General features: G+C 43.0%; 1 pseudogene; it reads right to left on the reverse strand.

The window, feature by feature from the left end:
- Positions 1 to 596: 596 nt before the first annotated feature.
- On the reverse strand, positions 597 to 4,932 carry LOC115514883 (annotated as a pseudogene).
- Between the last annotated feature and the right edge of the window lie 9,367 nt (positions 4,933 to 14,299).

A 14,299-nucleotide genomic window follows, 5' to 3' on the forward strand; every position in this document is an offset into this window, starting at 1 on the left:
AAACCCACAAGCTGTGAAATCATTACCTGAGCCAAAGTCGGATGCTTAACCAACTGAGCCACCCAGGTGCCCTGGTTCTTGTCTTTTTCAAGGGAATGACACAGATACCAGTTAACTTCAGACATAAATGTTTTTAAATGTTTAAATATATGTGTTAAATATTTAATAGAGACTACCAGACAAATGGAAACATGATATATGACTTCCTAACTAGCCACAGAGTAATCTTAAACTATATTCGTTTAAGTCAATATTCTTTTTTAAATGTAAATTATTTGATTTATTTTTGTAATCAGATCCTCACAAAGTTGTCTTTTCACTGTCTTGTTAACATGAAATTGTACACAAAAGTTGATCACTTGGGGAACAATAATTGTATATTCAGTTTAACAGAAATATAGTTGGATAGTTGTCTTAAAATTAAGATTTTGTCTGTTACATTGTCTTTCACCATGCAATCATATTATAAAATGTTTTAATTTCAAAATGAAAAATAACTTGTGTTGTTGGAAAAAGCAAAGTGATCTACAATATGTCTTCCCTGCAAGAGGGAATTTAGATTTACAATTAAGGGGAAAATCTGTATCAGACTTCCGCAGGAGAGTCGTCAGCATACCTTATCCAGCCCTTACTCACAATCCTGTATATAGCTTTGCAGAGACCTGGTAAGTATCTCTCCCGGGCAAACACTTTCCACATCATGAAAGTACAGGTTCTCACATAATACATGATGATAGAAAATGAAATACAGTAAAGTAGATTTCTGAATTTCAGTTCTGAGTCTCCTTGTCAATACCAGTAGATAAGTGTGTGGGCAGTAACACTACTCCAAGAGATACGGCAAAAAATGTACTTGACGGTTTGGAAGTTAAGCAGCCAACAGCTAAAGTGGTGATTCTATCTTTGGCCAATGTCTCTCCAAAGAGAGGTCTGTGGTCTGGGCCACTGGTGCCTTGGGTCCTGGTAGAAAAGCCCTCCTTTTGGTGGGTGTTTTCACTCTCCCCAAGACACTCAACGCTGAGCCAGCATTATCTCCCAAGGTGTCAGGTCCCAGACTCCAAAAACCAAAAGTTCACTGGGCCCGAAGGTTCGGGCAGTGCTGGTGAGTGGGGCTCATACCCTGGGGAACAAAGTGGCTTCGTGCAAGCCCCGCTTTCCTCCCCACCTAGAGCATCCTGGCACCCTGGGTCTACATCTCTACTCAGAGCAGAGGCTGGTGCCGAGGCTTGGGACACAGGCTAGATGCTTGGGGAAGGAAGAAACTTCCTGAGCTGGCTGACAGCAGGGCTGTGGGTCCCATTCCGCTATCCTGACTGGGGCCTGCAGCCACACAACAATCTAATTAAGAATTTAAAAAACACCAGGGCGCCTGGGTGGCTCAGTAAGTTAAATGTCTGACTTTGGCTCAGGTCATGATCTTGCAGTTGGCAAGTTCGAGCTCCACATTGGGCTCTGTGCTGACAGTCGGAGCCTGGAGGCTTCTTCGGATTTTGTGCCTCCCTCTCTCTCTCTGCCCCTCCCCTGCTCACACTCTGTTTCTCTCCCTCAAAATAAATAAACATTTAAAAAAAAGAATTAAAAAACATTATTTCAAAAAAGTTAAGTGGAAAAACCTGTTGTCTAACATATGAATTGAAAATAACAGGGGGCGCCTGGGTGGCGCAGTTGGTTGAATGTCCGACTTCAGCCAGGTCACGGTCTCGCGCTCCGTGAGTTTGAGCCCCGCGTCGGGCCCTGGGCTGATGGCTCGGAGCCTGGAGCCTGTTTCCGATTCTGTGTCTCCCTCTCTCTCTGCCCCTCCCCCGTTCATGCTCTGTCTCTCTCTGTCCCAAAAAAAAATAAATAAACGTTGAAAAAAAAAAAAAAGAAAATAACAAGAGTCACATTGTGGTTCTTCCCTGCCCTCCCCTCCCCCCTCCCCCCAATTTTTTTTTCCTATCTCTATCTACTGCAAGGCCTAGAATAACAATCCAATGGCAATAAAATAAATTATGGTCTCTAAATTAGCATTTAATGGGAAAGGGTTCCTTTAGAGAAACAGCTGATTACAAGGACAAGGCAGGGAATACCCAAGGGAAGTTTGGTGCCTGAAAGCAGGGAAGCTATCTGAGATTATTGGGTCATATCAGAAGGACACAAGAGCCAACCTTGCAGGGATTCTGCTGGACAAAGTGGAACAATTTGAAGATCAAAAAGGGTAAAAACTTCAGTGGATTGAAATGCATCCAGTGCTGTAAAAATCTGCACTTCTGCTTCTGGCTAAGACACAGCAAAAAAGACTGGACTTACCCTTCTGCCTGAAAAAAAAAAAAAAAAACAACCAGCAACAATAACAAACACAGGCAAAACATATGAAATAATATTTTCTAGACACAAGACAGGAGGTGACAAAGGACATTGGTACAATTGTCTAAGCTTACTGCTTTGACGGTTTTCAGGTCAAGGCACAAAAAAGGCATTTGCAAAATCCAGTATCCATTCCTGATTTAAAACTCTTCGTCAAACTAAAAATACAATGGTGCTTTTTCATCTGTTGGCAGTAGGCTATTTAGTGGTAGGTTTTGCAGTTAATATCCTACTTGGTGGTAAAAGTGGAAATGTTTTTTCTTCTAAGATCAGGAAAAATGCAGGGATGTTCGCTTCTATTCATTATTTTAGTGAAGATGCTAGTCTGTGCTATAAGGCAAGAAAAAGAAAGAAAAACACCTAGATTGGTAAGGAGGAAGTACAACTACCTTTATTTGCAACCAACACAATCTTCTATCTAGGGAAATCTTTTTTTTAAATGATTTTATTTTTAATCTCTACATCCAACATGGGGCTTAAACTTACAATTCCAAGATCGAGAGTCAGTAGCATGCTCTACTGGCTGAGCCACCCAGGTGCCCCTTGTGTGTTCCTTTAAATATAGTATACAAGAAAAGGCAAAACTGTAAGGGACAGAAGTCAAATCAGTTGCTCCCTCATGTAGGGAGTAGTAGGAGGAAAGGAATGACTGTAAAGAAGCACAAGAAAACTTTTTATGGTGATGTGAATGTTCTATAGCTTTTTTTTTAAGTTTATTTTGAGAGAGAGAGAGCATGAGTGGGGTAGGAGCAGAGAGAGAAAGAGAGTGAGAGAATTCCAAGCAGGCTCCACACTATCAACACAGAGCTGATGCAGCACTCAAACTCATGAACCACGAGATCATCACCTGAGCTGAGACAGAGTTGGAGGCTTAACTGACTGAGCCACCCAGGCACCCCTATTTTTCTAATAGTGACATGATTATGTACTTGCCAAAAATCAACAAACTGTATATCTAAAAGGGGTGTATTTTACTATAGGTAACTTGTGCTTCAAAAAACCTGAATTTCAGAAAAAGAACACCTGGGAAAAAACCAATTAATGTAATCGCCCATCTTAAAAGATCCAAGGGGAAAAAAATCACAAAGTCCTATACATAGATGCAAAAGTGTCATGGAATTCAACATTCATTCACAATAAAAATTTGCAGGGGCACCTCAGTCTGTTGAGTTTACAACTTTGGCTCAGGTCATGATCTCACAGTTCTTGAATTCAAGCCCCATGTCAGGCTCTGTGCTGACAGCTTGCTCAGAGCCTGGAGCCTGCTTCGGATTCTGTCTCTCTCTCTCTCTCTCTCTCTCTCTCTCTCTCTGCCCCTCCCCCACTTGCACTCTGTCTCTCTCTCTCTCTCTTTCTCAAAAATAAACATCAAAAAAATTAAAAAAAAAAAACCATTAGACAAAGTCAGCCATTACCCCCACAACTATTTTTCTTGCTGAAAGATCTTATAAGAAATAAGTTATTTGGTTAGTACACTCAAGTGCAATAAAAGTTTTGTATTTAATGTTGATAACCAAAAGACATACCTGTTTTGAATAAACCAACAAACTGAAACTAGCCTTAACACCAAATATTTTTCCCAGATCACGTGAACCTGAAATTCCTGTGCATTAGTTTATATTATATTTTTGAGAGTTTTTTATGACTAGTAAGTTTATGTCAGTGGTTATGTATTTAAATCATTAAAAGACAAGTCTAATACAAATTAACTTTAAAATATCATCTAGAGGTAGAAAATACCGCACATCTACAACACACATATAGAGACACACATAAACATGCAGACAGACGTAAACAGAGATTTTCGAGCTTCTGTTTTACTGGTTATAAAAGAAGTTGGATCTCAGTTGTTTTTCTGGCAGATGGAATAAGTCAAAGCCACCTGCTCAGATGGCTAAAGCTCTTTCAAATGAATTTCCCCCGTTTATTTTTCTTCTGATAAGAACTACCTTCCCAAAGTTTGTGCTTTGATCTTTACCTCTTAAGGGCACAGGGAAAGAATGCAAGTTACAAGCCTATTAAGATAAATAGGGGAGGTTTGGGGATGGGTACAAAAGGATAGGCGAGCTTTGAACTGCCTCTGGAGCCACATCTCCAGCTTTGCAAGGATCTGTGAGGTAAAAACAGTTGCTTTTGGGGCCCCTGGGTGGTTCAGTCGGTTAAGTGTCTGACAGCTCTCGGTTAATGAGTTCAAGCCCCACGTTGGACTCTGTGCTGACAGTGCAGAGCCTGCTTGGGATTCTCTCTCTTCCTCTCTCTCCCTGCGCCTCCCCTATTCTCTCTCTCTCTCTCAAAATAATAAATAAACCTTTTTAAAAAAACTAAAAGAAAAAACAGTTGCTCTCAACTCCCCGCAAGAATTGCCTTGTAGCCTAAATGACGTCATAAGTTGACTCACCCACTGAATTGCATTATTTTCTATTTACTTAGGGGGAAAGTCCTAAAAAGATTTCTATCGGGCTTTGAGTGTCAGCTTCCAATGTGGCCAAATTTCTGATCATAGAGTTATTAAGTCCTTTTAAGTACCTTGTCAGGTTTCAGCTTGGACAAGCAGTAAATATTGCTGGCAGCCTTCAACAACCCCATGTACCCAGGAGGCATCCTCAAAGAGGGTGCAAAAGATATTATCTTCGCAAGATCCAGAGCCATTCACAAAGATCAATAACCAGTGCCCTGGATTTGGAAAGGTAAAGGACAATGTGCAATTTTATTTGTTTCTCCCTATTGGGTACTACAGACAGATCTAGGACAGCTGATTCTGGTACAAATCCTCACCCATAGCTGGCTTCTGCCAGTTTTCCCAGGACCTCAACTGTTGGCTCTGAGTGGGGTTTAAAGTAGAGGATGTGGGGCGTCTGGGTGGTTCAGTCAGTTAAGCCTCGGGCTCTTGATCTCAGCTCAGGTCATGATCTTGAAGGTCATGAGATCAAACCCAGTGTCGGGCTCCATGATAACAGCATAGAACTGCTTGGGATTCTCTCTCTCCCTCTCTCTCTGCCCCTCCCCACTTGCTTTCTCTCTCTCTCAAAACAAATAAAATTTTAAAAATAGTTAAAAAAAATAGAGGATGTAACTCGGCAGAGTTTACCAGAATTGGGCAAAATATTTCATTGATTTTAATTTTATTTTTTCCTTGGATGTTTAAGGGAATAACATAGCAGTAGGCCAGAAAAATCCCTGAGTCCTATCAGCTCTGAGAGGGACCCATACAGGGGCCATCCTTTGGAGATGGATATGGGGATGTCCATAAGGCCACTAACTTGGTGGACTTTTGTTTATGGTCTTATAAAGGCAATTCAGACTGAAGATTACTAGAATTGAGTACTCACATAAAGGAGGGTGAAGGTGAGCCATAGGAGTCTTGTGGTTTAGGTCTTTTGTTTTAGGGATGTTTTATATCTTCAATGGTTCATTAGCCTTTGGCAAGAAATCTTTTAATGAAGCTACATAGGAATTTTGAAGCCCTTTGGAGCCTTCTGCTTGCCAATTAAAATAGCCATCCCATTCTGTTTGTTGATTCGGGAACCCTTGTTTTCAAGCACATTTCTTTTATTTATTTATTTATTTATTTATTTATTTATTTATTTAGAGAGAAGGCAGGGGAGAGGCAGAGGGACAGAGAGTTAGAGAATCCCAAGCAGGCTCTATGCCCAGTGCAGAGACTGACACAGGGCTTGATCTCACAACTGTGAGATCATGACCTGAGCCAAAATCAAGAGTGGGACGCTCAACCTCCTGAGCCACCCAGGCACCCCTCAAGTGCATTTCTTAAAATGAACTTATCAGATTGAACATTCCTCATAAAGCCCGTTGTCATTGTAGGTTGTAATTTTCCCTGAGGGCTGGCAGCAGTTTGGTGGGACCCTTAGTCACAAACTTAGTTCAACCCATGTTTCTGTCTAGTCATATTTTGGGATTCCCCACTTTGACAGCTACCACCAGGTTCTTGGGACACAAAATTCTAGGTTTTCTTTGGTAAGATTTTTGGCCATTTTTATAGATATATAGAGCTTGTGGGACCTTAGTTCTTAAGCAGGTGTCATGGAAGGTGGCATGCTTAACTCTTTAGAATTTTAAGGATCCCATTTCTTTGACTAAGCCTTTGGGTCTCTCAGAGCCAAACTGATACCTAAGAGGGAGGTGGCATAGGGTAAAAGATTGTGTGGTAGTTATCAATGTACCTCATCACACGGAAATTTCTTGAGGTTGGTGGGTGACCTAGTCTTCCTCTAACCCATTCCAAGAAACAGTAATATTGCTACCATAGCCAGGATTTAAGCCCAGGAATCAAGGGGTAGAAACAGAGGCATCACTCACTAATACCCCTAGTGACCCACCAGCAAAATTTTTGCCTCCTGTTCCCACAACCACATGTTCTGCTGGCCCAGAGGTCTTAGTTCCAGAGAGTGGGAGGCTTCCACCTGGAGACATAGCAATAATTCCACTGAACTATGGCCACTTTGGAATCCTCATGCCTCTGAATCAACAGAGAGTCACCATGCTGGCTGAGGTGATTGATCCTGAGTACCTCAGGGAAAATGGACAGCTGCTCCATGGTGGAGAAGAGGAGGACTACATTTGGAATACAGGTGACCCCTTAGGATGTCTTTAGTATTGCCATGCCCTGTGATTAAAGTCAATGGAAAACTACAACAACCCAGTTCAAACAGAACTGCTAATGGCTTTTAGTATTTATGTTACAGGATATTAAGGAGAAGCATAAACATCACTCAAAAACATTACCTCCTTGGGGTGCCTGGATGGCTCAGCTGGTTGAGTCCCCAATTCTTGATTTCAACTCAGGTCATGGTCCCAGGGTTGTGGGATTGACTCCCAAGTTGGGCTCTGCACTGAGCATAGAGCCTGCTTGGAATTCTCTCTCTCCCTCTTACCCTCTGCTCCTTTCCTCTGCTCACACTTTTTCTCACTGTAAAACAACAAAATAAATAAACAAGTACACTGGGGCGCCTGGATGGCTCAGTCAGTTAAGTGTCCAACTCTTCAATTTGGCTCAGGTCAGGATCTCACGGTTTGTGAAATGGAGCCCTGTGTCAGGCTCTGTACTGTCAACACAGAGCCTGCTTGGGATTCTCTGCCTCTGTCTCTGTCTCTGTCTCTGTCTCTCTCTGCCACTCCTCCACTCATGCTCTCTCCCCCCTCTCTCAAAAATAAATAAATACGGGCACCTGGGTGGCTCAGCTGGTTAAGCATCTGACTTTGGCTCAGATCATGATCTTGTAGTTCATGAGTTCGAGCCCCGCATTGGGCTCTATGCTGACAGTGAAGAGCCTACTTGGGATTCTCTCTCTCTCTCTGCCCCTCCCCCACTTGTGCACTCTCTCAAAATAATAAATAAACCTTAAAAAAATTACTACATCAACAAATAATATCACATGTGGCCCCTGTCATTGTCCCTAAAAAAAATTAAATAAATAAACAAACACACTTTTTTTTTAAATAAAAAATTAAACTATTACCTCCTCTTCTGGGGAAGGGGTTAGGGAGTTTTTGGTTACATACAAGATAGTTGATCATGTTAGGTGGAAGTATGACCTTGTTATTGCCTTTATATAGAGCTTAAGTATGGCTTAGGGTGATGCATATTGGTACCAAGTAGACAAGGGGTGATGTTGGTGATGTTTAATTTTGTATGTCAACTTGACTAGGCCACAGGGTGCCCAGATATCTGCTCAAACATTATTCTGAGTATGTCTGTGCAAGTGTCTCCATATGAGATTCACATTTGAACTGGTAGACTGAGTAAAGCAGATTGCCCTCCATAATGTAGGTGGGCCGCATCCAATCAGTTGAAGGCCTGTAGAGAACAAAAAGGTTGACCCTCCCAGGAGGGAGCTTCTGACTTCCTTTAGCTGGGACATTGGTCTTTTGCTGTTGGACTTGAATTGAAACATCAGCTCTTTTTGGATCTTAAGCCTCCTGGCCTTCTGTCTGGAACTCATGCCATGGGCTCTACAAGTTCTGAGACCTCAGACTACATATTATATATATACATATATATATATATATATATATACACACACACACATATATATATATATATATATATATATATATATATATTCTGTTTCTCTGCAGGACACCAAATAATACAGTAGTTAATCATATCTGCAAATGATGAGTGTATTTTTAATTCAGTCATGCTTGTTTTTTTCTTGCACTGACTAATGCCCCTTAGAGGGAATGATAATTGGAATTAGTCTTGTTCTGATTTTAAAAGAAATCAGTACCCAAAATGACTCATCACCAAGTACAATATTTTCTGTTGGCTTTTGGTAGCTAGCTTCTTCAGGCTAAAGAAGATCCCTAGATTACTAAGTTTTTTAAATCATGAATGAATATTGGATGTTATCAAATGCTTTCTCTGTATCCATTTAGATAATCCTGTTTTTTTTTCTTTAATCTGTTAATGCAGTGAATTACATTAATAAATTTTAAGTCGTTAATCTGCTAACGTGCCTTTTTGGGACAAACCAGACATGCTTATGATGTTTTTAAGTATTTCAGTTCACAAATGTTTTGATTAGGATTTTGGTGTCTATGCTCCTTAGTTTGGCTGAAAATTGTATTTCTTGTTCTAGCTATGCTTTTTAGCCTCATACAATGAAAAGCTTTTCTTTTTTCTGCTCTGACAATTTTTTGTGAAGAAATGCGTTCTGCTACAACACATGATTTTGTATTGCAGATCAACGCAGTGTTATTTTTTTTCCATGTTTACTTATTCATTTGGAGAGAGACAGCATGCACAAGAGCACAAGAGCACAAGAGCGGGGCAGGGGCAGAGAGAGAGGGAGAGAGAATCCCAAGAATTTGTCAGCACAGAGCCTGATATGGGGCTCGAACTCATGAACCATGAGATCATGACCTGAGCTGAAATCAAGAGTCAGACGCTTAACCGACTGAGCCACCCAGACTCCCTGTGGCCCACAGACTGGCTCACCCCCTATGGAAAGTTTCTTGGTTCATCTGAGATTTTCCCCCCAGAACATTAATATTTTATACTTCAGGTAAGAGGATCTGAATGCAGGTAAACCAACAGAGCTGAGAGCAGTCCACCTGGGAACAGGACTGATCCTGACACCACTGTCTCTCTCAGCTCAGTGTGACCACCTGCTCTCACTCTGAAATGCTTTTGTGTGGTCTTCATAACTCAGTGACATGAACCCTTCATCATATCCAAGGTTCTTGCCCCTTTTTATTTAATATTTATTTTTGGGAGAGCACAAGTGAGGGAGGGGCAGAGAGAGAGGGGACTGAGGATCTGAAGCAGGCTTCTCACTGACAGGCTGACAGCACAGAGCCTGATGTGGGACTTGAACCCATGAACCATGAGATCATGACCTGAGCCAAAGTTGAACACTTAAACCGACTGAGACACCCAGGCGCCCTGCACCGTTCTTTTTTTTTTTTTAATTTTTTTCTGTATCTCCCTCTTTCTTCCCCTCCCCCACTCACACTCTGTCTCTCTCTCTCAAAAATGAATAAACATTAAAAAAATTTTTAATAAAAAAATAAAAGTGAAATATGAAATTATCATATGATCCAACAATTCTACTGTTAGGTATATGCCCAAGAAAACTGAAATATATTGTATTAGTCAGGGTTCTCCACAAAAACAGAACCAATTTGTGTGTGTGTGTGTGTGTGTGTGTGTGTGTGTTGTGTGGAGAGAGAGAGAGAGAGAGAGAGAGAGAGAGATTGAGAAAGATTTACTTTAAGGAATGGCTCACACAGTTATGCAGACCGACAAGTCAAAAATCTATAGAATGGATCAGCATGCTGGAAACCCAGGAAGAGCCAATGTTGCATTTCAAGTGTAAAGGCCATCTGCTGGTCAGTCTTTTGTTCTGTTCAGGCTTTCAGTTGATTGCATGAGGGCCACCACATTATGGAGGAGAATATGCTTTACTCAATGTCCACCAGTTTGAATCTCATCCAAAAAATACTCTCACAGAAACATCCAGAATAATGTTTGACCCACCCAAGTTGACATATAAATTTATCCATCACAAATCCACCCCTTTGTCACCTTGGGACCCATTTGCATCTCTTTAAACCATACTTAATCTTCAAATAAAGATAATAACAAGATCATACTTCTATCCACCAAACGTGACACATCTATCCCTCAAACCAAAAATGTGCTAATCTCTCCCCCAGAAGAAGAGGTAATGTCCTTAAGTGATGAATATTCTTCTTCTTGGTATCTGTAACTAAAATACAATGATATAAAGGAAAAAATGCTTAAATACTATGGTATAAAGTCAACAAATCTTCTCTTACATTAAGGGAATAAGAAGGAAGAAAACAAAGCTTTATAAACAAACATGTTCATAACACAAAAAATGAACTCATGATAATTACAATCCTTGTTTGTATAACTGGTCACATGGTTGTAGCTGATATTTATAACTACCTTCTTCCACTATCCATTTTACATTCCCTTTCCCTCAGCAAGCACATCAGCTGGTCATGGTTCTTAATCCAGTGACCCTGAAGGGTCTGGGTCATCCATTAGCAGTCTTATCTGGATTGAATTGTTTTCCTTTGGTGATAGTTACAGGTCATTCATAGTGCCGGGCAACCACCAGCTCTATATAGTTTCAAAACATCTGATTCATCTCCAAAGAAAACTCTTTTTTCAATTTTTTTTTTAGAGAGAGAGAGAGAGCACGCACAACGGGGGGAGAGGAGCAGAGAGAGAGAGGGAGAATCCTAAGCAGGCTTCATGCTCAGCATGGACCCTGATATGGGGCTCAATCCCATGACCCTGGGATCATGACCTGAGCCAAAATCAAAAGTCAGATGCTCAACCGACTGAGCTACCCAGGCGCCCCAAGAAAACTCTTTACCCATTAAGCAGTTACTCCCCCAGTCCTTCCTCCCCCACCCAAACCCAGGGCTCAGCAACCACAAATGTGTGCTTTCTCTCTGTAAATTCACCTATTTTGGATATTTCACGTAAATGCAGTTATGTAGCCTGTCACCTTTTGTGGCTAGTTTCTTTCACTTAGAATAATGTCTTTGAAATTTATCTACATGGTAGCATGTGTCAGTACGTCATTCCTTTTATGATGAATAATATTCCGTTGCCTGAATATATCATAATTTGTTTATTCAAGCACCCCTTGATGGACTTTTGGGTTGTTTCTAACAACAAAATGCTGCGATGAGCATTTGTGTATAAGGATTTGTGAGGGGGGCAGGTGGGGAGGCCAGGCCAGGTCTGGCTGCAGTGGAATGGGAGGCTTCTAAAGGCACACACACCTCACATGTGTCCACACAGGACATTCAGGGAGGGCTCAGGGGGATATCCTTAGGTACAGATGACCATGCCTTTCAACATCCTTGAATCAGAGACCATGCCAGACATGTCGTTTCTCACACAAACCACGTCCCCCACTCTTTCAACAAAGGGGAAGGTGGATTATGTATAGCAACCCAAACCAGGGATCAGAAGCTTTGAAGCTAGCCATTAAATGAACCTGAGGACATATAGTTTTACATTTTTTAATGTTTATTTTTTAAAGATTTTTTAAATGTTTATTTATTTTTAAGGGGGGGGGGAGAGAGAGCAGGGGAGGGGCAGAGAGAGAGGAAGGCACAGAATCTGAAGCAGGCTCCAGGCTCCAAGCTGTTGGCATAGAGCCCAATGTGAGGCTCGAACTCATGGACTGTGAAATCATGACCGAAGCTGAAATCGGAAGCTTAACTGACTGAGCCACCCAGGCACCCCTAATGTTTATTTAATTTGAGATAGAGAGTGTGAGCGGGAGAGGGGCAGAGAGAGAGGGAGACACAGAATCCGAAGCAGGCTCCAGGCTCTCAGCTGTCAAGCACAGAGCCTGACTCGGGGCTCGAACTCACGAACCTTAAGATCGTGACCTGAACCTCAAGATTATGACCTGAGCCAAAGTTGGACACTTAACAGTCTGAGCCACCCAGGCACCCCGATAATTGTAAATGAATTTTGCAATAAAAGTCATCTGGTTGTTAAATTGGAAGGTAGTCTAAATATAAGCATAAACATAAGTATATAACTTTCCAACAAACTGATATCAGCACCCCTGGGCTTTAAATTCCATGTAATTTTGTCAGTTGAAATACTGGAGCTGAAATTATGGAATTTCATAATTTACTCCAAAGTAAAAGTTGTTGAGCTGTAAAAGTTGTCTGAGGAGTCCCTTGTCTCCCCTGCTGTGTGGCCTTGGGGGAGTCACTGTACCTCTCTGGCTCCATTGTGTCATCTGTGCAAGGGGAGCAATGACCCTTTGCCACTGCATGGGGCTAAATTAATTACAATGGATTTTCCTTTCTTCCTCAAGCCTGGTTTCTTGGCCACCCCCTCCTAAGCCTCCTGTCTTCTGTTTTCCCTCCTCATGTTGGGGGGCCTCGGGCTCCGTCCTCACCCTCTGTCCACATCCTCTGCCCAGGTGAGCACATCATTCCATGGCTTTGGATACCACACTCACTGATGGCATCTCAGCTCTATCTCCCACCCTGGCTTCTTCCCTCAATTCCAGACTCATGAAATCCAACCAACTGAATGAGATTCTCGGCTTTCCTGTGTCCCAAACTGAATTCTTGATTTCTGCCCTCCACGGACCTGATCTGCCCTGGTCTGGGTCCTGACATTCTACTGCTACTCTGAATGCTACTGCCTCCTCCCAGGTGCTCCAGCCGTGACGCCTTCATCTTCCTCACCCTCAGAGCCAGTTCTTGCCCATGCCTGGAGCCCATCCACTCCCCTTCCCTTCCACCCCCAGGGGCCTGGCCACAGACCCTCTCACCTCCCTCTGCACCACCGTGAGGGCTCTGTTCCAATTACTGATGGTCTATCCTGCACTCTGGAGCTAGTGGGATGCTCTGACCCTGTGATTCCAGAACCTGCTTTGTGACACCTGCTGTGGCCTGGTCTGTCCCGTTCTCAGCAGAGAAGGGCTGTGAGGGACTGTGTGAGCCTGGCCCAGCCACCACAAACACCCAGTTTGTATGGACCTTTGCAGCGTCAAGTTTGGGGCCTGTCACCAGCGAAGTGCTCCATCCTTCCCGAGTTATAAAATGGGTAAAGGCAGAGCCAGATCCAGGCCTCCTGACTCCCAGCCTCCGCCAAGAAGAGGTGCCTGGACAGCTCCAGGCAGGGCCCTTGGATGTGGTGGGGGAAGGGAGAAGGGTGACAAGGCCTCTGCTCATTCCCTCTGTCAGCTTTGCCCAAATCCCTGTATCCCCAAAGCCTAATCCACCCTGACTAATGGAGCCCAAGCCGGCTCAAGCCCCATGGGATGAGCCTGCAAATCCCTGGGGCTAGGAGCTTACCACCTGTCCCCAGCCTGCCCTCTGCTCACTCGCTCTCTCTCTCTCTCTCTCTCTCTCTCTCTCTCTGGATCAGAGAGCCAGATCCAGGACCTCAGACAGGGATGATGGTAAAAGTATATTGAGGCTAAAACCCCCTCACCTTGGCCCTCAACCATGAGATGGGGAAATTCAGGTACAGAGAGCCTCACACCATGTGTGCGTCATTGCTTCAGACCCCAGAGCCCAGAGCTTTGGACATGACCAAAAGAACAGGTCTTTAGGGTTCCTCCATCAGATGCAAGAGGTTGGGACAGGAGCTGCCGGGCTAGCTGGTGCTGTCCCCGACCCCCATCCAAGGCAGAGGCAGTGTGGGCTTGTAGTTTCATACCAACCTGAGTGCAAATCCTGATGCTGACCCACACCAAGTGTGTGACCTTGGATGAGTCACCTAATTCCTTGAGGTTTCTATTTTCCCATCTGCCTAATGGGGCTGATGGTAAAAGTCTTTGTCAGGTGGTTGTGTGTGTGTTAAGCAGAGGTCTTGCTAATGTTAAAGGTCTGCTTGCTGGTGGTCCCTTCGTGACCAGTCGTGTTCTTGCTCATTCAGCTCCTTTCTCCCTCCACTCCCAAGTGTACTGCA

The sequence above is a fragment of the Lynx canadensis genome, chromosome A1, assembly GCF_007474595.2.
Source record: "Lynx canadensis isolate LIC74 chromosome A1, mLynCan4.pri.v2, whole genome shotgun sequence".
Lineage (NCBI taxonomy): Eukaryota > Metazoa > Chordata > Mammalia > Carnivora > Felidae > Lynx > Lynx canadensis.